Source organism: Calidris pugnax, unplaced genomic scaffold, assembly GCF_001431845.1.
Source record: "Calidris pugnax isolate Ruff unplaced genomic scaffold, ASM143184v1 scaffold704, whole genome shotgun sequence".
NCBI classification, from domain to species: Eukaryota; Metazoa; Chordata; class Aves; order Charadriiformes; family Scolopacidae; genus Calidris; species Calidris pugnax.
In genome coordinates this window covers 328,079-352,187 of record NW_015091651.1, presented here as the reverse complement: position 1 = coordinate 352,187, position 24,109 = coordinate 328,079, and the positions used below count along the sequence as shown (strand labels likewise).

At 41.7% G+C, this 24,109-nt stretch overlaps 1 protein-coding gene across 4 annotated transcripts in view; it reads right to left on the bottom strand.

Moving 5' to 3' along the window:
* The window catches only part of FAR2 (fatty acyl-CoA reductase 2), a 157,423-nt gene that overhangs the window by 104,915 nt on the left and 28,399 nt on the right, over positions 1 to 24,109 (bottom strand). Inside the window, exon 2 of one of the 4 annotated variants that reach the window (XM_014961913.1) lies at positions 20,826 to 20,910. The exons of the other annotated variants lie outside the window; for them this stretch is intronic. The gene's annotated coding sequence lies outside the window, so the exon portion shown is untranslated. The remainder of the gene's footprint in view (positions 1 to 20,825; positions 20,911 to 24,109) is intronic. 4 annotated transcript variants of the gene reach the window in all.

Sequence of the window (24,109 nt, the reverse complement as noted above, 5' to 3'; positions counted from 1 at the left end):
ATAAGTGCAGCATCAGAAATGGATAGTCAGGCTGTATTAATGTCATCTAATACACTCTCTGTGCACTGAAATGCAAGGAGGAAATGGAAAGAAGTAATACAATGAAGTTTTGGTTCTAAACAGTCAAGAAAAGTTTAAGTTAATACACTCTCTGTGCACTGAAATGCAAGGAGGAAATGGAAAGAAGTTCTAAACAGTCAAGAAAAGTTTAAATTTACAGCATTTGAATAACCCTGTTGTACTCAGTGCCAGGTTCAAATTAGTGCACGTGTTTTCCTGAATCACAACTTACCTTCTTGTCCTTAGGAAGCTCCGGTTTTATACTGAATAAAGTTATTTCATTACTTTCTCTTTTTTCTCCCTTAGTGGCTAACAGTTAAAATCTCAATTATCTGATAAAGACAAATATCCATATATTTTGAGATGCTGGCTTCTCCTCACCCCCCAAATCTCATCCTACCATGATCTATAAAATAAAGAAATTCTTCTTATTTCCAGTGAAACCCACACAGTCCTCTCAATGTCAACCCACAGTTTACATTTTGGAATATTTTTAAATTAGGTTACTTACAGACCCAGGAATACATCCTGAAAAGGAGATACATGCACTGACTTCACACGGCTCATGGAGTACAGCGCCCAGGAAGCCTCATGCCACTACCATGCCCCTCAAGCCATACAGTCTACCCAGCGGTACTGCCTCTGAACTGATTAAGATGTACCTGCCCTCAAAATGCACAAGACCACCCCAGGTTGGTATATTAACACAGCTTCATGTAGCACAGAGAAGTACAGAAATAAATACGCAAAGGCACATGACATGTTTCAGATGAGGTCACTTAACTCCCAGATTTGTCCTTCCAGCATCCAGTCTATAGATGGGCTGAGCCTTACACCCAGCTCGCTGTCAAAAAGCAGCGGTTTTCTCTCTGACAGCAGTTTTCTGTTAACATAGATGGGATTACTGATGTTGCAGAAAGTTAGTAACGAACTATACATGAGATGCAATGTCTCAAAATAGATGAGAGTCACTTAATTAGTTACATTATGCTAGTGTAAAACACTGCAGTGAATGCTGTGATATAGTGCAGCAGTGATTTCAAGATTAGGTACAAATACAGAGTATCGGTGGCTCCTGATTCATTTTTTTTAAGTCTTTTCCTCTCTTGTAGCGACAGGAAATTGTTATGTTCCAAGGTAAAAGTATTTAGCTGCATTGTGACTATGTAAGCATTAACATTGGATCAAACATAACAATAGAAATAAAGAAATAAATGGCCACTGAGGACCCTTCTAAATGGAAGGATTTATCCATATCATTCAAGAAAAAATAACTTATAATTCAATTCCTGTTTATATTATTTTACTATATTTTCCAAGAAAATGATGGTTTTTGACTTTCGTATGACCTCACGATCTTGGAAACAAACCTCACAGCCTGAGGTTATAAATATCAAGCAAATGTTTCTAGTTCTGAAACTGAAACACTAGCACAAGGTGCTAGTAAAAGTATTTAGCTGCATTGTGACTATGTAAGCATTAACATTGGATCAAACATAACAATAGAAATAAAGAAATAAATGGCCACTGAGGACCCTTCTAAATGGAAGGATTTATCCATATCATTCAAGAAAAAATAACTTATAATTCAATTCCTGTTTATATTATTTTACTATATTTTCCAAGAAAATGATGGTTTTTGACTTTCGTATGACCTCACGATCTTGGAAACAAACCTCACAGCCTGAGGTTATAAATATCAAGCAAATGTTTCTAGTTCTGAAACTGAAACACTAGCAAGGTGCTTTGGTGCTTTTAGCTCTATTGCACCAAGACACCCAGAGTGGGGTCACTCTACCATCTCTCTATTTTGTGTGGTTCAAATTTTGAGACTCAGAATAAGTTTAGCTACCCTCTCACAGAATCCCAGAAGCATCACGTGGGATTGGAAGGGACCTCTGGAGATCATCTAGTCCAACCCCCTGCCAAAGCAGGTCCACGCAGAGCAGGGCCCACAGGAATGCGTCCAGGTGGGTTTGGAATGTCTCCAGAGAAGGAGACTCCACCACCTCCCTGGGCAGCCTCTGCCAGGGCTCTGCCACCCTCACAGGAAAGAAGTTCCTCCTTGTGTTTAGGTGGAGCTTCTTCTATTCAAGTTTGTGTCCATTTCCTCTTGTCCTGTCACTTAATTTGTGCCAAGCAGAACACAAAAGATTTGCAGCTTAAGTCAAGTCTCTCTAGCCCCAGATTTTTGCAATGCTTTGAAAGTCCCAGGTGGGTTCAGCTCCTGACTGCCTCTGAGGAGTCTGTCCTCAGCCCAAACTCCAGCAACGCTGTGAAAATAAATGTTAAGGCTACTTCTCAATGAATAAATTGCAATCAGTCCCTGCTTCTCCGAACTGTAGCCAAAAGGTGCAATGTCTGCTTCAAGGTATCACCAACTGCAATATTGTCCTGATTCCCAAGACCCAAATCATTCACCTCCAAGTCTTGCAACAGTTGATGAATATCTCCCATCTTGGATTTTTTACCACTGATCTTTAGTCCAGGTAACAGTTTTTTCAGAACGGTTGAAGAGTTACATTCAGATTGCCAGGCTGGAAATTCGTTGCCAAAATTAATTGGGTGGGGACATAACTTGTAACAAGTATCTGCACTACGCTTGCCACAAGAAAGAAAAAGGTTGTATTATTAACAGCCAAAACACACATTGACTTTGCCAAAAAGTAGTCTTTGGGGCAGGACACGTCCTGTAATACACAGATTTTTACTACAATCAGCAGAGAGAGTGAGTCTTCCACTCAATGACACCTTTTCGGGAAAAGAGTATTAGGGAACAAACATGCCTACAGATAGCAACCGTTTCTTCTCTCCAGTTCTCTCCAGGCTTAAATGTGGTACCGCTCTGTTGCTTGTGAAAGCAAAGCAAAACAAAACAGGAGAGGTGTTTCACTCTGCTCAAAATTTTATTTCTTGAAATATCTATAGCATCATATCCTATTTTAGCCGCAATTTTTTTTTATTTTTTTTTTCCCCTTAGCAGTGCAAAACAACCTGAAACTCAGCATATTTGGCTTCCTGAGAATTTTTCCTGGCTGAGTGCTCACAGTCTACAGAGGGTCTTGAGTATAATTTTTGCCAATTCCCTTTCTTGACACCTTCCCAATGGGATGACTAGAGAAAAAAAGTTGCCAGACAGAGAAACAGTATGATGCAAGAATCTTCAGTTTATCAGAAGGGTGCTCAAAGCCACAGAAAACAACACACGGAGGAAGCCTCAATTTGCACTGGAAGCCAACGTAAGTTTGGGGAGATTTAATGTTTTTGCCACCACATCCTCTTTAACCTTACACTGAACACACACCAAGAAATCTGGATCTTAGTGATGGAACAGCAGAGATGTCCTGCAAGAGACGCAGTCCTAAATAACTAGAGGGGAGGCGAAAGTCATGCCCATGAATAAACACAGTGTGTCTTTTGACAGAAGGATATTTCATCACAAATAAAATAGGGACATGGTAGGTGATTCATGCTTGGAAAAAAATAATTTAGATTACACACTTGCAAATTTTTTGATCTAGTTGAAGTCATCTAATAACACAGAAGATAAAAAGGCTGCTGTCAAGGCACACATTTCATATAGAAGTTGAGGAGCTGAAGAATGAATGCAAGATAGTGATCTTGTATGCCCAAAACTCAAACAGCATAAAGAGACTACTTCTAAAGAGACTGGATGATCCATTTCTTACAATTTTCTAGATTTTCAAGAACTTTAGAAAGCTTCAGCATTCATAGCCAGGTTAGAAAGTCATAGTGTTCAGCAGGAGAGAGAGAACTTGCATTTCATAGAGCAAGTAGATCATTCTTAGGAACAGTGACAGAAAATGAAAAATAGTATCTATGATCTAAAAACCAAATGATGAACTGCAAGAGAAAGTAGAAGGAAGGCACCTTGCACTGCCAGGCTTCCCAGAGGGCTGTGAGATGTCCAGGTGTCAAATGCTCCATGGAAGCTATTGGTGCCACTAATCACTGCATAGCACAGAGATGCCCACAGGTGATACCAAAGCTCTTAGATCATCTCTGCACTACAGAACCAATTTTTTATTTTTTTTTCTATAGCAGATTGATTCTTCCAAATTTACGACACCTGAAGTTTAACTCCGAGGCAGAGCCTGGGCCAATTAATTTGCTAAATCTGAACAATCATAAGCCTTAACTGCAACATTCCTCAGTTCTGTCAGTAAGACTGAAGCAATCAATGCCCTGCATTTCACAGGGGAAAACCATCACTAATCCTTAATTGCTCTCTTTCACGAATCTCTGGTGATGCACTGTGGCTAAATGCAGAGGGTTTTGGCAGAAGCTTGAGGTTTTTTGAGAAGTTCTAACTTTTAGCAACGTGGGCCATATTTTTCTTTTCCCTTCACTTCTGCCATAAGAATTCTTCTGGGATCAAGTTGTGAGTTAAACAAATTCCCTGGACTGGTTTATGATGCAGCTTGATAAAGAGTCGTGTCAGCAATGCTGAACATGTTGTGAGACAGTGGTGGGATGAGAGGCAGTGGCAGGAAAAAGCAAGAATTTGTTTGTCCTGTATTTCTGCCAAGGCCTTCACAATGTGAAACTCTGGCCTCTTGGCAGGAACATTTAATCTACCATTTTTAGGAAGTACTGCAATGTTAAAATTTAGCAATCATAACACTTCCAAGAAACTTTCCCCAGGATTTGCAAGAAATCACACCTGTATGATTTCAGGCCATCTCTCCAACTCCTCATGGGTGCTTTGCCAATATTCTGCTATTCCTTTTCAGACCCCTTCTTTTCTTTCTCCTTATTTATGCTTCAGTCCAGCCTGTAGTGTCTTCTGAACTGGGAAGTTTGTAATAGGAAGAGATCTCCCAAAGTCACCGAGCAAGGAGGAGTAAAACAAAACCCTGGTAGCCACTGTCAGCCTTAATCCATCACTCCAATGGGACAGTCCTAGCTGAAAAGATGGTAATGGAGAAGTGAGGACTGGGGGCTCACTTAAGAGGGAGAATCCCAACCCAGCATGGAAGAGAATGTCTAGTATTGCTTACAGAGCAAAGATATAGGAAGGTGGCTTACATTATTGGATCCATGGGCCAACGTAAACAGTATGAGCTTCGATAAGGCCAAGTGCCAGGTCCTGCACTTGGGCCACAATAACCCCCTGCAGCGCTACAGGCTGGGGGAATTGTGGCTGGAGCTGCCTGGCAGAAAAGGCCCTGGGTGTTCTAACTGACAAGCGGCTGAATATGAGCTGGCAGTGTGCCCAGGGGGGCAAGAAAGCCAACGGCATCCTGGCTTGTATTAGAAATAGTGTGATAAGCAGCACTAAGGAGGTGATTGTCCCCCTGAACTCAGCACTGGTGAGGCCACACTTTGAGTGTTGTGTCCAGTTTTGGGCACCTCAATACAAGAGAGATCTCGAGGTGCTGGAGTGGGTACAAAGGAGGGCAACAAAGCTGGTGAAGGGCCTGGAGAATGAATCTTATCAAGAGCAATTGAAGGAGCTGGGACTGTTTAGTTTGAGAAAGAGGAAGCTGAGGGGAGACCTCATCACTCTCTACAACTACTTGAAAGGCCATTGTAGAGAGGTTGGTGCTGGTCTCTTCTCACAGGTAATTAGCAATAGAACAAGAGGGAATGGCTTCAAGCTGCAACAGGGTAGGTTTAGACAGGATGTTAGGAAACAATTCTTCACAGAAAGAGTGGTCAGACACTGGAATAGGCTTCCCAGGTAGGTGATTGAGTCACCATCCCTGAATGTGTTTAAGAGTGGTTTAGATGTGGTGTTGGGGAATATGGTGTAGGGGAGAACTTGAAAAGTAGGGCTGACGGCTGAACTTGATGATCCGAGGGTCTTTTCCAACCTGAATGATTCTATGAAAAAAAAAAAAAATCAGCTCTTAAAGAAGTTTATCTGCATGCAGTTAGTTTAGTCGGGAAAGTCAGTCAAACTCTCTAGCAAGGCGAGAAATTTTACAGCTTAGGATGGCGACCAGCTAGTCCCTCCTTTCTGCTACAAGGGAGGGACTGTAAGGTTTGCAGGAAGTAAATAAGCCATTAGTTATTAGGAAATAAACTTGCTCTTAGATATATTGGACCCACAGTCATGTACATACGCATACACACCAAACAGAGTAGAAGAATGGGGTCCTGGTGGACAACAAAATGACAATGAGCAAACAGTGTGCTCTTGTGGCCAGGAGGGCCAACGGAATCCTGGGCTGCATAGGGAAGAGTGTGGCCAGCAGGTCAAGGGAGGTCATTCTCCCCCTCTACTCTGCACTGGTGAGGCCACAACTGGAATACTGTGTCCAGTTCTGGGCTCCCCAGTTCAAGAGGGACAGGGAACTACTGGAAAGAGTCCAGCGTAGGGCTACAAAGATGATTCAAGGATTGGAGCATCTCCCTTATGAGGAGAGGCTGAAAGAGCTGGGACTCTTTAGTCTGGAGAAGAGAAGGCTGAGGGGAGACCTTATCAATGCTGACAAGTATCTCAAGGGCGGGCTGAGGGAGGAGGGAACCAGACTCTTTTCAGTAGTTGCCAGTGAGAGGACAAGGGGCAACGGGCACGAGCCCTGGAACAGGCTGCCCAGGGAGGGTGTGGAGTCCCCTTCTTTGGAGATTTTCAAGACCTGCCTGGATGCTCCTGAGTAACATGCTCTGACAAGATCTGGGTGGTCCTGCTTTGGCAGGGGAGTTGGACTAGATGATCTCTATGGTCCCTTCCAACTCTAAAAATTCAGTGAAATTCAGTGAAATTCAGATAAATTAATTGCAACAGCTACAGACAAGTTGACACAATAGCTAAGATGAGGCAACGTGCCCAGTTTTTTATTTGACAGCTATATCTAGAAAATATAGCCTGTTCTTTGCACAACAGGTTTAGCATTTTTGTTAATTTGCAGTTGAATGGAAAGATGATTCACTTTATCACAAAACAACTTCATCATCACTCAGGTCTCAGCCTGTGAGAGCAGAACTGCTGTGCACACAACACAATCGATTAAAACAATTTAGCACTCCTTTCCTAATGCCTAGGAAAAAGAGCCCCTTTATTCCAAAGTTTATTATATCTTCATTTTCACTGAAATAGCCTAATATGATTCTTTCGTGGTTTTCTCCACATACTACAGCAAACAGATTTCAGACTGCAGGTCTTCCTCATGCCCTATCCTAAAGCAAAACCAACCAGTCCAGCAAGAGAACCAAGAGCAGAAGAAACTCCGAAAAAAAGTGACTTTCTCTCCCCACAGAGGATACATGTATCTCAATTGTATCCAACATTTTTTCTTGAAAAGCTTGGTAATCTACAAGTGAAAATATGCATGCTTTACTCATATAACTTGTCCTTCTGCTTACAAAGGGCAATATTGACACAGTCAAAACACAGTAAAAGCGACAAGCTCTTTTTTATATCAGCATCTTAAACCACAATCCTACACAAACACACTGAGTAGCTACTAACCTCCTACTGAAACAAGCCTCCCTTGACTCACAGGGAGTTGTAAGGAGGAAGATGGGAGGAGAAGAGCATGAACCCCCTCAAAAAGAAAGGAGCAAAATTATCTCCACCCTGGGTCTCCTGTTTGTGGTACCCAGTGGCATGGGGAACTCCCCCACTCAGAGACCCATGAAGGGCCCTTGTTTCCCATGGGGCTCCTGGCAGCTGGTTGAAAGCTGGTCCACTGCGGCAAAGCTTTGTATCAAGGAACCAACTCTGACCTGCACTTCGTTATTCCATACCCACCATAGCTTCCATTTCTTGTGCAGGAGTCGCTTGAGCCCACAGGCTACAAAAACAATCAAATACCGGTTTGATATCTTTGCAGCGTGACACCTGAAATGAGCTAATTATTTTCTTTCCTGTTATTGTGACCCCTAGAGCAGGTGTTTTATAGACTGCCAACAAAGAGAGAAATTTGTGCAGGCTACTGTGGAGGCCTCTTCTCCCTCAAAATTACATAAAGACCATCCTGATTAAATACTATCCCACTTGAATAAATATCAAATATTTATTTCACAGAAGTATTCCTTGCAGGGTAACAGCTGATGGATGAAGTACACATGCTGATCTGGAGATCTTCATGGCACAGCTGAATTAAACCTGAACTTCATAAAGTGTTGCATAGCTGTCCTGCTTCTCTCCATATAAAACCTACTTTCCAATTAAGCTTCAATAAACTATCTGTTTTACTTTCCTTTTTCTACCTACAGTGCCACACATGCCACAGTTTTCTCTGGAGAGTACACACAGCTTTCTCAACTTGTTACACACAACATGAAAATATTCCACCATGTCACAACTTACAATAACTTTCCTGATGCTACATTTACATGGGAAAGCCAGTCTGGGTATGTAATTGTCTCTCTCTTTTTTTCTTTTTTTCTTTTTTTTTTTTTTTTCCCTCTTTAATTTGCAAACATATTTTTAGTCATTTTGCTGAAATATTCAGATTTCTTTCAGTCAAAAATCTGGAAGCAAAATTTTTCTCCTGGAACCAAGGTCATTCAGAATCAACTGAGATCTGTGGAGATCTGTGGTTTTGTCAAATCTTGTCACATTTTAACATCAATCTGCATCCACTTGTATAGCCACTACATCCAATGACAGTTCTAGCCTATGTAGGTCTTGCACTCATTATCACTATCAGTTGGGCCTCTTGATGTATCTCCCAAGAGACACATGCTCATGCAAATCCTATGATGTGACTTACACTCTGTTAGAGCTCTTTGGATGCGGAGGAGGTGGCACACAAACATGATTCACCAGGACAAAATTGCTTGGCCAGTGACACCAGTTCACAGTGATCCATGAAGACATCTCTGAATTGCCATTCCCAGGGACTCACCAGCAGCAGTGGAGGAAGACATAATGTCAAATCGGTCTTTTAAAAAACTGCACACCATCCTTTTGAAAAGCAAAATTTTTCATAACCCTCCACTCAAGCACAAAAATGAATTTTTATATTCCTATTCAGCATAAAGATAAATGCTGAAGTTAGCAGAATTCCCTGAGGGAAGGAAGTACCGAGTTTTAAATCAGCTCTAGTTATTCCTCCTCCTCATTTCATCTCAATCAGTGCTTGCTATGTGTTCTACTATTACATTTTTCCACATATATCTTTCCCAGCCTAATCTTTCACCTAAGTTCTTTAAAAACTCTCTCTGACTTGCTGACTGTTCTTGGAGGTAGATGGACAGAGCAGCATGGCTCTTCCTTGTGGGAAAACATCACATCTTTGCCTAAACAGATGAAACTACTTCGGATTCGTTTCCATTTCACATTTTGCTCTCCGTAGCCTGGGCACTTCTCCTGCCCAGTTACCCCCAAGCAGCATCCACCTTTTTCTCATACCTCCTCCCTCTCACCACCATACCAGAAAGTTGAACTTCATTTTATTGCTTACTATTAACTTCTTTGGAGTGCCTGCGTTGGAATTAAAATTGTTTTACTTTGCTCATTCTCTCAGAGTGGCGTTTCCTCTCTCCTGGCAGATAATAAGGACTGGAGAATCCTAGGGCAGGAGATGCTCTGAGCACTGCATTCTCCTGGCTTAGCACAATCACAAAATAATATTAGCCAGAACTGCAAAGGCAGATTAAGCTAAAAGTCTTCATCTTGGAAGTAAAAAATAAAAATGCTTCACAAGCCTATTAAAATCACTCTAGGTTTCCTGCAACTATAAAGGTCAAATAAAATTCTCGGTTTTGCAAGCAACATATGAAAGTACATTTAACATAAGAGCTGTTTCTAATTACCTTTCTTTTTTGTTTCCCCATTTCCCCTCCTGTCTTCTCATTCCTTTTTGCTTATGCACTGTGGTGACCCACACATTACATTCCAGTATAATTGCAACTTTTCCAAAAAATCTGATGAAGTGTAAGCTGATCTTGTCCAGTTTAAGGAGAATAATTCAGGTTATTTGCAGAAAAACGCCCAACCCTAACACATGGGATCTGAGAAACTGGGGTTCCATCACTTCACTCTTTTGTTTCTTGCTTAATTTATGAAGTCCTGATAACCATACACAGCTATTTGGGTAGCAAACCATAACTTCAGTAGAGGAAATATTCTGAATTTCAGCAAAATCTGTGTAGAAAGTATAAATTTAGTCTTTATATCCAAGTTCTGCGCTCAGACCTCCCAGATGCCTGTGTCTTATGACAGTCTAGGGGAACAAAGTGTTACCACTTGTAGAGGAAGATGGAGTGAGGGACCCAGGCATAGCAGATCTACACAACTCCATGGGACTTGATGGGATGCACCCAAGGGGGCTGAATGAGCTTCCCAATGTCATCGCGAGAATACAGTCCAACATTTTGGGAAGATCATGGAGACCGAGAACAGAGCCATGGACAGTAAAAGACAAACATCAAGACCATCTTGGGGGCAAGAAGAAAGAAACTTCCAGAGATGCCTTCTAGATAAACCACTCCAGATTTCTATAATTATTGATTATTATGATTATAACCACATTTTGTATTACTTTTACTTAGAAAAAGGCAAGGAAAGAGAAAAAAAACACTTAAAAAGGGAAAGGAGAGCTGAAGATTCTAATTTCTCTGCTGTGCTGGCATTCTGTTTTGCCTGCTGTAAACTGTATGCTGGCCTCTGGCAAATATCCGTAAGTGCAGGCCTTAGAAACAGTCTTCATTAATGTTTTTGAAGATGATAAAAAAAAAAATAATATAAATTATCCTGTAGTTTAGGTAAAAACAACTTACACATTATAGATGGACATAAATGCAGCTAATTTTTCCAAGCTATATAAAGAGTTTCTTAAAGAAAGAAATAAAAATACCTTCAAAAGCACTGTATTTCATGGAGGTATACAACATCTCTATATATTTTTTCTTAGTACACTAATCAAACAAGTAGTTTCTTAGTACAGCAAATCCTGGTTTTGGACAATAGATTACCATGGAACCTAATAATTATTTTGGCCAGAGAGGCTTTCCTGAGGTGTCACAGTCTCCTGCCTCAACCTGTTCCCCAGAAAACAACTCCTTTTCATCAGGGGAACACTGCTTGCTTAATGACAGCCTTATGAAAACTCAGATGAAATATTTTTATCTTTCCAGCATCGGGAAAGCCTCCAAATAGCTATCGAATGACTAAAATTAGGGAGTGTCCGAGCAGGCAGACTGATTCAGAAAGAAAAAGGCTTTGCCTTCACCCTCTGGAAGCCACAGCCTGTGAGTTGACTTGTTCTATTCCTTTCACCCTGGCAACAGATTTTTACATCCCTTTGAAGTGCCATTTTATCAGAATGATAACCCAAAAGGTACTCTCACTACTCCAGTCATTATTTCCATCCAGGTTTCTGGGGGAAGCTGGGATGAGTGGCAGCTCCTTCGCACACACCTCTTCTGGCCTCTTCCTTCTCCTGGCCACCTGTGTTAATTGCTCTGCTTGCTCCCTCAAGGTCAGTAATGGGGGCAGCCCCCAAAATACAAAAAAAAAGAGAGCAAAAACTGATGGAAAGAGACTCTGACTCTCCTTTTTGGATAATCCCATCTGTCCTCACTGTATATGTGAGGAGCAAGAACTACCTGACCCTTAACTCCAAGGTGCCTCAGATGCATGGGCAGAGTGACCACATTATACTATTTTACTGTTACTGACACTGCTCCCAAAAAGGGCCAAAAAGTGAGAAGGAAAGAGTACACAAAACAAGAAACTGTGACTTCCGGGCAGCAAACCATCCCACAGTCCACCTGTGAAAGGACATGCAGGGGATTTTGTCTCCTCTGTTCTGCCTAAGCTTCCCACCGAGAGCTGGGAAGGAAGGACCATTGCTCCTCACTCAACACTTAAGAAGTAAAGATCTGTTACTGAAGCAGAAAAAAAAAAAAAACAAATGGGATTTGGCAGAAAAAAAATCTTTTCTATAAAAACAAGACTATCAACAAAACTGTTGGGGAGTACTGACCTTTAACTACTAACAGAAGAAATAAATCAGTTTTTGTGTCAGCTAGAACAGAGATGATTAGAGATTAGTTTTCCAGAGAAGAGTTTTGGAGAGATACTTTATAAATAAAAGAAGAGGTTTAATTTAAGATATTCTGATGTGTCAAAAACCAAAAGCCAAAAGGTATTGGTCAGCAAGCCTTTTTTCTCAGTAGTCCTGAGAAGTTTTTTTAAGGGAAAATATTTTCCCCAGTAAAAGATAAATAAAAAGGTACTATGTCTTTGCTTTGTGAAATATTTACTAGTTGTCTTGGTTGTTCTCTGCCTTTCTATCAGCCATCACACTTCTGCTCCTCTGGGCTTCTCTCTCCTTCTCTGCAGACCTCTTTTCTTCTCCCCTGAGTGCTTTTTCCCTTGGCTCTGTAATATTCCACTTTTAAAATAAATATAGAGAAACTGGTGCGTCCCTAGAGCATTCTCAGGGACAGCTATATAAGAGTTTCAATGAAATGCTGCTTCCTGGGTCATCAACCTGACCTGTTTGGTTTTTTGGGGTTTTTTCATTATTTTTTTTTTCTTTTCTTCATAAAGTAAAACCGGAAAATATGCAACATTTAAAAAGCCCTCTAAAGTGGGAAACCTGCATTGCTGAAACGCAGACCTCTTGGATTCTCAGCAAGAGGTAACTGCAGGGAAATGATACCATAATAAATTATGGAAGCTGAGCTTCCAGGTAGCCCGAATAGCTTTGGTAGACTTTAATTAAGTTACTTTAAAATAAATACTTTAAAATAAAACTCATCTTTGTTGTTAAGAAGTGTGACAGTATGCACTGGAATGTGACTTACATAAAAATCATTTCATATGACTCCACAGCTTCAACTCTTCACTTTCTGACTTTCCCACCTATTCTGAGGAATTTCACATTTAAGGAATAAGGGAAGATATGTCCATCTACTTTCAGAACAGTTAAAGGTGTAAGACAGCTGATTGCATATACACACTGTAACAATGAATTTAACCTCATGAGATGGGCTTATACTTCAAGTACCAGAATGGCCTCTGCTAGACCAGACCCTACAACAACTAGGCTCCAATTCCATCCATTGCACACTTGCTGGACAACCTTACACAAAGCCAAATCCACAAAAGCTTGTGATTTTTACTAAATTCTTCCACATATTGTTCTTTTCTAGTCCAAGCAATACAAAACAATTTTCAGCTCATTGCATCATTGTAAGGTAGATAAGTAGTGTTGTACTTAATTGTACCTAATTGTACTTAATTACTCATACAAAATAGTAGTCAAAGTAAACGTGCTCCTCTACATCTTTATTCCCAAACTACAGCTGTAAATGGGTCCACAGAAGACATTTGAGATTAGCAAAGATAAAAATTCCCCAAACAGGCTGTAGAATTAGCTTCACACTGACCTCTCATAGTCAGTGACATGTCTGAATGTAGGCTATGTATTTTGTTATTATTTGTGATATTAATAAAGGAAGGAGCTTATTATTTCTTCCCATACATATCTCAAATGCCCACTGTATCTTTTTTTTTTCTCTACATATGATTGAAAGAGGCCACCTCTGGTCAAAAAGCTTTGGCCAAAAAGCCAAATGGACTTCGATTCCCTTACAGCTTCTATAAGAGGATGGAACCTACCCTATTAAGAAAAATCTTAACATACATTTCCCAATTACTGTAAATCCAGGCTGCTTGTTATCTGTTTACAGACCAGAGAGAAGACACTGAGAAGATCCATGAATGTGCAGCAGTAGGGAATGACACTGCAGAAAATGAGCATTTGTGGACAAAGGCTGAGGATAATATCCTCCTGGGGGGATGTGGTGTGAAACAGGGAGCCTTTGGACAAAGAGCCTGGAAATACAGTTTTAAGGAGGGATTCCAGGGTAAGCTGGAGGAGGAACAGCTCTGGAGTGAGAAGCAGAGGACAAGGAAGTGTTAACGGGGCAGAGATCTGAACACACCAGCTGTGCACTTTGGGGAGCTGTGAACGGAGAGGGCAGAAGGCTGCAGGGTGAGAGGAGAGGAAAAGAGAGGGTGACTCCAAGCACAGGCAGAGCTGGCTGGGGACTAAATGAAGCTCTGGGGTAAAGGGAGGGTAAGTAAAGCCACTGACCTCCGAAGAGTCTCCAGAAAAAAAAACATTTTGCTGTGCACGTGAAATATTGATTTTCTACGTGTACAAAGATCAGTTAAACAGCCTGTCCTGCTCAATTAAGCTCAAAAGGCATCATTAAGCATGCAGCTCCTTATCATTTTAGATCTCTTTTGAGGGAGGAAAATGGGAACAGGATGATGCCATGACTCATGATTTTCCATATATTTCCAATATTAGGGACCACAATTCTGTAGAGGATGAGGCTTGTGTATCCTCCTTCTAATTCTGAAACTGAAGTAGCCAAAATTGCCAATGCAGCTGGACCGCCTAGGTACTGGTTTGTCCATTCTTTCTCCAAAGCCACACTTAGTTTAGAAAGGTAGCAACAGAGATCTGTGTTCAGCTGCAGCCTACACTGAATAATTATAACCTGAAACAGGATTTCCTCACCTGTTCTTCTGGCTAACGTGCTACAGTCAGAGAGCATTACTCACACTTAAACCCAGCCATCTAAAATAACATTTTAACTGCACTTCTTCCTACACAGGAAGGCTGTTGGTACTCCCAGATATTTGGTATACAAGCAGATTTCATCCAACTTAGCAGTGGCAAAAGAAAAATCTGTAGATGCTAAAAAAAAAACCAACCCACATTAAGGCACAGTGTCATCAGAGTGATGTTTTCTTCAGTTCACTTGTAGCATCAAACCTGTTCTTAGGCTGCCCCTTTCTTCAGAAAGGAACAAGATGAATTTAGCAGAGCAACAGGAAGGGGAGCTTGCTCTGCCACGCAGCATGAAGCACTGACATTACTTTAAGGATGGGCAGGGGGAAGGGAACATGGAAGAATAAAGAGACCAGGCTGCAAGGTGACAGAGAGAAAATAAGAGTGACTCAACAGCATTCACCTGGAAACTCAAGAAGGTTGAAAAGCTTGACATTTACTGCCAATGAAGCTGCTCTGGAGGCGCTGATCCCAAACTCCCTCACGTGGCATGTCCCCTATCCAGAGCTGAGCTCTGGGCAAGCCTAGGAATGTTCCTGAGTCAATCGCTCTAACAAATCCAAGCCTAGGTTTACAGTTGTTGTAATTCAGAATTCGGAAATGCATATGGTTAGAAATAAGAAATTGCTGGATGACCACATCTGGCAGTATCTGTGAAAAGCCTCAGACTGCCTTCACACGTGACATGAAGTTAGGACTGGAGAAACCAGGCTCTTTCTCTGTCACAAAGTATTTACTAAAAATACTGGGTTTAATCTTTTGGCGGTATTAAGGGAACCTTTTTTCTTAATGGCTAAATTCATTTAACAGCTACACGGGAACAGGTCAAGTCAGGAGGTCTTTGAAAAACCTGATACAATATAAAGATTTAAACCTTAAATAAATCATTTGGACCTCACTCCACTGTCCTCAAGCCTAGCATCTACCGTATAATCTCACAGAAGTGCAACAACAGGAGTTATAAAGTTCTGTCCCCATTCCTGAGACATCAAAGGAACTCCTCCACAGGCCGGGTATTTAGCAAGCACATTCGCATGCAGCAAAACACCCGTGAGTTTTCACATCTAGGACTCTCCGTGCACAACAGCAAAGGTTACATTCACACAGAGACATCACTGGGATGCAGGGCATGAGATCTGAGGGTCAGAATTCACTGCAAAGGTTCGGTTGGCACGTATAAGCCAGCAAGGTATCACTTTTACTAGTACTTCCAGAGACAGACAGCACATGACTGCTTTTAAAGAAATACGTTAGACTTTGGAAAGCTTAAAAAATTGACTTTCTTCATAACGGTACAATATTTACCATTTCATCTGTGCATGTATTCTCAAACTTTCCTTGAATTTCTCTATTCCAAATATCACTGCAAAGTAAAATACTCATTACCTCATTAAAATAATGTTCTTGCTGTGCTTAGAAAGGGATAGAAATAGGATAAAATTTTATGACAGGCCTGTCACTTTTGTTTATTTCATCATTGGGTGCTTACGATATTTCTCGTTGATTAAATTAGAACAACAGTAAAGGTACTTCAAGAAGTTTTCCATACTCAAAATTGTTGATTTCTCTATTGTGAAAGCTAAAGCCATTAAACATGGTGACCTGGTCAGACTATCTGTTCAAAGGGGGCTTTCCAAATTTGTTTGTGCAAAGGAACATCTGTTCAGGCAAGGCAGCTTTCCAAATTTGCTCATTTGTCTGGCTGCCATCACAGCTATATTGTCATCCATCACCTGCCACCAAAAGCTGCAAACGACCAGGAAGTTCATGAGAGAAAAATGGTCTTATCTTACAGCTTCCCAGGAACAATACTCAACTGTAACTGCAAATTTTAGCAATGCTTTCCCTCCCAGTCCCTTCCTGCCATTAACAGATGGTGAAATATACAAAGGCACAAAAACGCTGGCTCTGACGCAGTCGGTGATGAAGCACCGCTCCTTTCAACAGACCCAGGGATTCATGCCCTATCTCTGAACCACCTGACATTTGTCACCAACACAAATTCCTCTTCAGTCTTTTGTGATCATCTGGGGGGGGAAAAAAAAAAAAGGCATGGATTTGCCTGGTTCGAGTTGCAACAGTCATCTCATTGGGAGGTGACTTAAAAATTTTGTTACCCAAGACAGCTCACGTGGCACTGAAGGTGCTACTTCCTTCTCCTCAGCAAGGCCCTCTTCTATCCGCTGTGAAGGGTTTTTCTGTTAGCACACGTCTCTGGCTCTTCTCCTGCAGCAGATGCGCTCATTTTGCTGAGCACCAGCTGCGCTCTTCAGAAACCTGATGTCACCCAAAGCAGCTGAATCGCTGTGATTCTCTGCAGTCAATCAGCTACAGTCCCTCAGAGCACGGGGTATGGCAAGTCCCAAGTCGCTGCGTGTGAGCAGCCATCATGCTAACCACGGGGTCACCGACCAACCTTTTGCTATGGTTTGAGAAAACCCGTAACAATCTATTGTCGTTTAGACAATTATTCTATCACCCAATGACCCCTCCCCACCCGGAAAGGGGAATCGGGGAACACAAAGAAACACAAGGGTTGAAATATAAATAGATTTAATAGACTAGGACTAAATAATTAACAATAATACTAAAGAACCAGTATTAATCCTGACACTGATCTAAGATATCCAAGAATTATCCCCAGCCCATTCTCTCAGCAGAAGCCGTGCGCTCCCAGCAGGGACAGCAAATGGCGGACACGGCCAGCGCAATGGCTTCAGGAGGAAGGGAAGGCCTCAGGGCTCCGGCACCAGGGCAAGTTGTCTGGACCCGCCACCATCAAGGGAGAGAGAGCTACGCAGCAAACTTTTCTAATTGATATCGAATGTGACATTTATGGTAGGAAATAATCCTGTTGGCAGCCTGGGTCAAATGCCCAGGCCTTGCTCCTCCTTGTCCCTGTGCCTGGCAAGGCTCAAAAACACTAATTTTGAATCCCACAGAGCCTGGCTGGCTGTAAAGTGAATATTTTCACAAATTCAGACTAGAGTCTTCTAAAAGTGCAATTTTCCCCAGTATTAGAAGAAAAGTTAGTCCTGTGTCTCTCAACCCAGGACACCTTTACACCTTTCATGCCAATAGAAATGTAACCATACGATCTGACCTCTTCCTGCTGGCAAAGCTGCCTCCTCCAGTAGCATACCCATAACTTTCCTCCTTCTTTCCCAGCTATTAGGCTCCTCTATCTGCCCCAGCTTGAATTAAGGTGGGGTGTGGAGCAGAAGACGCAGGAAGCACCCAGGAGCCCCTGGGTGACTGCAGAGCCTGAGCCCATGGGACAACGAGGAAAGCATGAAGCCCTCTGGCAGTGAACATGGAATAGTCTAAAATATTTCTAGAATACAGAAAGAAAGGAACAGAGAAGAGGAATGGAAGCTTAGCTTGCTTCTTCAACTGAATCAGCAGATTGTGGATAGAGAGGAGGGACATGCTTGTTTTCAAAACAATAAAATACAGCCAGCACGCATCATTCCACATGTACCATCCTTAACAGCACTCTTCACACAATGCTCTTCTGTTATTCAAAAAACACGTCCTTTGTTTGTTTTTTTCAAAACACCAGTGTAAGAAAACAACAGACCAACCCCAAAAGACAAACGCTCCTCTCCACAAATGCCTGAAGGCTATCCCAATATCGTCAGCACTCCAAAGACACCATACACTCACCAAAGCAAACCAGCTGGCTTTCTGCAGAGCTGTGTTTACCAACGCCTTTCATTTGTAGCACCCAAACCACCAGCCAAGGCAAGAACGATGGCTACATCCTGCTGGAATGACCACAGAGCACACCAGCACCTCGCAGCAGAGGACAGGCACCAAAGCTTTAGTCTAGCAGTGATCAAACTGCTTCCAGAACCAGGAGTGATAAAATCAGCTCCAGGCAGAGCTGCTCCTCGTTTAATTAACACTGCTCCTGTAACCCACATGCAGTGCTGCCACTTTTGAATCTACCTTTGAAGCTCAAAGCTCACAGCATCCCATGGCGCTGTGGTGACACAGACACAAGCACCAGCCCAATGACTGCTCTTCATACAGCCCTCCACCGCGCGGCACAGACATACCCTTGACTAACAGAACCTCTTAGCTGTTTTTTATTTTCTTTTTTCCCTCATCTTGCTCTAACAGAGATGTCCTTACACAAGAGACAGAGCATCTCAGCCAACAAGTGTCACACAAGTAACAGACTTGGAGTAAACTGATCCAAGCACAGGGAACTGCTGGAGAGGGTACAGCAGAGGGCTACAAAGATGATGAGGGGCCTGGAGCATCTCCCTTACGAGGAGAGGCTGAGGGACTTGGGTCTTTTTAGTCTGGAGAAGAGAAGGCTGAGGGGGGATCTGATCAATGCTTATAAATGCTTAAAAGCTGGGCGTCAAGAGGGCGGGGCCAGTCTTTTTTCAGTGGTGCCCAGGGACAGGACAAGAGGAAATGGGCACAAACTTGAACGTAAGAAGTTCCACCTAAACATGAGGAAGAACTTCTTCACTTTGAGGGTGGCAGAGCCCTGGAAGAGGCTGCCCAGGGAGGTGGTGGAGTCTCCTTCTCTGGAGGCATTCCAAGTCCCCCTGGACACGTTCCTGTGCAACCTGCTCTGGGTGGACCTGCTTTGGCAGGGGGTTGGACTAGATGATCTCTGGAGGTCCCTTCCAACCCCATGGGATTTTTTGATACTCCTGGAGTCAAGCAAATGGATCTGGATGCACCTGCAATCATTTTGGATGTGTGTGAAAAATACCATGTCGGGAAAACAAACAGGTGTGAGTTGAGAGGAAGAACATACATGTGAATACATGCAACTTCTGGGGCTGCAAAAGACTCAGAGCTGTGGGCAGCACATTTCTATTTTAAGTTCAGGAAAATGGGTCTTTGCAACACGGAGACAATTTCTTTTCCTGGCCACGAAGACCCTGATTTTTTAATTCTTATAATACTTTGACTAGATGAAACTATGTTACCTAGCATCAAATGTATCAAAATCAACTCTGCGCCTCTGCCATTGCCCGGGTTGACTGCCATCATGCCCTATTCTCCAGCAACACCAAAGACCAAAATTTCGTAACAATAGTTAAAAAACACAGCAATGCACACACACAAAAAAACCTCAAACACCTAAATCTCGTCAGATTCCACCAGAAGGTTGCCAAGAAAATTGGGACGGGAGGAATGGTGGTGTTTCCTCCTCTTTCCATGGTCAGGATAGATTTTGTCAGCAATTCCGGCAAAGTTTACATAACAAAACTTTCTTGCTTAGTCACGGCTTTATTTGAAACTGGTAAATGTTCTGATAAGGAAAGGTGTATAACTAGGCTTGTAAATTCTGCCCACTATAAGAAATCTTTCCATACGGGCACCAGTGTTTGCCACGGTAATGGGACGGGAACAAAATATTCTCACAAGGAAAACAAACACAGCTCAGTTAGGAGAAATGCAGCTGCGAGAAAAGATGCAAATAAAGAACATTAATACTAGAAGGGGTTTTCAAACAACACGGTTTTACTCAGTGCTCCTACTATTTAGAGAATGTTAGAAAACCTGTCCATTACCTTTTTCAAGCTTATGACATTTTAAGGTAAATCTATTAGAATTCTGGCAACTTTCTCTTAACAAAATGAAAGGTAGAAGTTTTGTTTCATTTCTGGAATACGTATTTAAGGGTTTTTACCATCCTGAAAGCTGCATTCCAGTTAGCAGCAGTGTTAGTGATGTCAATGTGTTAAGCTTAAGATGATGTCTATTTACAGTCATATCTAGGGCATGGTGACAGGGACGTTAAAGCTCGTACCCAGCTTGATTCACTTGTAGACAGGTATCACAGCTATTGAGTCAAACCCAGAGGGATATGATCTGATTTTGGCTACAGAAATTACAGTGCTTTAACTATTTTCCCAAAATTGACCTAGGATCTTTTCCTAGATTCCCCGACAGAACTCTAACAGACTGATCTCGGGAATCAGCACCCTTATGAAAATGCAATAGGGGGGATCCCAAGCAAAAAGGAAGGGAAAATGAAGATATAATGAAATTTTGCAAGAAAAAGGGTGTAGGAGCAGGAAGACAGCTGTGATGCACTCTGTAATGAAACTTTAAGGAGTGAGCCATACAGTCTGATTCTCAGTTGGCAGACAAACGTGTTTCCAGCCCTGAGGGTTAGGACTACATTTCAAAATCAGCTGGCTGGCTACATAGGAAGTTTTCCTAAGGTGAGGAGAATTTTCCCGGGGCTGACCAAAGAATAGAATTGGTGCTTCTTACCATCTGCTAGGATGAATCAGGTCTACAGGCTTGATTTAATGCAAAATCTGGATGATGCGCTTACTAGGGCAGCTATGGCATTGTCCTGGTGGAGAAGGAAGATAGACCAATATGTGACACTCCCATAACACTAGGTATCTGTTCCTCAAGCAGAAACTGAGAAGCAAAATCAGAGTAGGTTATCGAGTAGATTTTAGAGTCACAATTTCACTTGCAAAGCCAAGGCAGACAAGCATCTAAATTGTTGCTGCAATCTCTGTAAAGTAAACAGATATTCTCAAAAATATCTTACTTATGTGCTGCAGGTTCAGTACTCCAGACGGAAGAAATGAGTCTCGCTCCAAATTATGTTAGGAATTCAGCCTTATCATGGGTGTGTGCTGCTGCACCCACAGAAAGTGGATAGACAGAAGGGCAATTTTTTTTTCCCAAGCAATCCCACGATGGCTGGACTGAATCCATCCATCAGTGTCTTTGTAATGTAGAGTTTACAGCACACAACCTAATTACGATAGCCTTGTGTTGCTGAGGTGCAAGGATGAGCAGTTCCTTCCCGATGCCTACATCTACATCACTTTCCCCTTTCATAAAAAAGCTGGATAACAAACCATTGCATCCTATGAGGCTGATGATTGCTCTTACAAGAGCTACCTTGAGGCTCTTGCCTCAAGGCATGGCTATTACCTTCATCTATGCTAGCCTGCCATGCATGACCCCCCTGCCATGCACTTTGCAAAAGGAAGGCACTGTGCCACGGAAAGGTGCGAGCAACCCGTATGACACTATCAAAGCTGCAGGTCAACATTTTGAGGCTGATGCCATGGGTGTGAGGATAGAGGTTGATAAGGGTAAGGTTGATAGAGGTTGATAAGCAGTAAGACCACGCGCAACAAAGAGTGATGAGCATGGAAGGTTAAAATATGACAAGATGAAAGGTAGAATATGACAAGATGAGGGGTTTATCACTTTGCTATTGCTGACATCAGGAGGAAAAATGTGGGGAAGAATATAGTGTAGATATCTGGTACAAGATGCAGAGTCTCTCCCCCACTTTACACACCCCACAACCTTAATTCTTAATTACTGTCTTACTAGTAGATTGATCAGGTCGGAAAGGAAGAAGAAAAATAGAAGGAAGGCAGAACTTTTATATGAACACATACCTATCAGTATTTTAAGAGAAAAAGACAATGAAAACAATGGAAAGATTTGACAGCTAAGGGCACACAGTGTTTGTTAACCATAAATATGCTTTTTCCCCAAGGAAGACCTTTAGCTCATAGCCTCTTCTTGGAGAAAAGAGAAACAACTTAGAGCTCCAACTTTGGTACAGATAATTTTTCCAGTGATTTAAGAAGCTTCCCTTCTAACAGTTTGGTATTCTGTCAGCACCTAATGAATGGAGGTAACTATAAATCAAGAGGATTTAGGACTGTGATTTACAGGAATGAAACTATGCCTTCCAAAGGTGAAAATGTGAAGTTCTCAGCACACACAAATTCAAAAAACAGGGAGATGACATTATGGCTGGCAGGAAATTAAAACCTGTTGTGTTTTTTTTTCAGAGAAACGGTGTTTTTCATTCTGTTAACATGTATTACAAGGTTTATCTGCTTGGTGCTGAAAGGTGATTTAAAAAACCCTGTTTTCGAATTCACATTACTAAATTGCAGCCACGGGCCCAGAACACGTCACTGAAGTCTGCACCAACACAAAGCAAGAAGACAGTTCTTGATCAGAAGAGCCCAACTGTTTAAAGAAGTAGTTGGAAGGATGTTTTGACAGTGAAAATATGCACATCTGGAAGTAAATATCTTCCAATTAGCTCTACGTAAAACCTTACAGAAAAATCACTTATTTCTGTATGGCAGTTTTTGTAATTAATTCTGTGTACCTATTTGACACAGCCAGTATGACACATGAGCTTTTACAATAGCTACATAAGAAAAAAAAAAATAATGCCTGTAAATACCATATATTTGTAATTTTCTTTTGCTAGCAGGGAAACATGTATAGAAGTGAAAAGCATTTTTATGTATCTGCTGTTCAATTAATAAAAAATAAAAAGAGCCACAGGGTAGCCATCTACAATACATAGGCATCCACTTATTCACTTATTTTAGGACTTTGGGGGTGGAAGAGTAAAGGAAAAGCTTTCTGTAAATCTCATTTATGAAAAATATGGTATTACATAACAAGCCAATCTCAGCAGGATTCCTTCTGTTTCTCAGATACCATGAAATGCTTCTACTCCTTGTACCTGGATAGGTAGAATTAGGATGTTACCTTAAGAGTTATTTTTAAGAAAGATTTACGACTTGTTAACAACTTCTCCTTAAGCCTCCCACTCTTCTATGGTATTGGTATTGAAACACCTTAAAGCAGCATTCAGTGAATGCTTCCAGCTGTCCCTGTCTGGCTGCTTTTTAGGTTTCATCTTTCACAGAGGTACTCCAGCTATTATCAAAAGGAATTTCCTAAAGCTTAGGTATCAAGTTTAAAGAAGCAATCACTCATTTTCCCTTCCAGCTGGTGGGCAGACATGAGAGGTGACTGAAACTCTTTGTTTCTTACCATCTCCAGCAACTAGATTTGATAGGTGCACATCCTGAACATTAATGACAATAAAACTCTAGACAGCAGTCTTTGATCTGAGAAATCAGTCTCTCTAAAGGACAAGCCAGGAAAGGAGAAGTTGCTCAGTCTTGTCTGCTGGAAATCACTCTTTGGCTACCTTACAATAAAGATGTTCTCAATCTGACACTATTGAATTAACACACTTCTTCCATGACATCTCTTTCCTGGTTTTCTGCCACTGCCCCAGATGCCCTAGGCTGCGGCCAAAGATGACTCCTAAGGGGGTCTATGAGCGACTGCCAGAGCCTAGAGGTAGAAAGAATATATAGGGATGCATATGTTTTAATTTTCACAAATCAAAAAGGATTCAGAAACACCGCTTATGCCAATTTGGTCAATTTACTGCTTGGGAAATGAAATGGGTTCATATTGAGTACCACATTAGGTGTTGAGATTGGAAGGCAGGGGAAGGAACATCAGGTATCAATCTGAAGATTTTACAGATGCCAGTACCTTCTGCTCTTTTTCGTGTCATTGTAGCTTGGGGCAACATGAAACACATAAAACAGCCAGTAATTTGAGTAGATGACAAGTTCTGGCACTTATTTGAACTTCCCATGTCTTTGCCCTTAGGTTTGATGTTGTAATTCAAGATTGCTCTCATGTTATCATCACTCCTACCTACTCTGTCTAAACATAATCCTGCT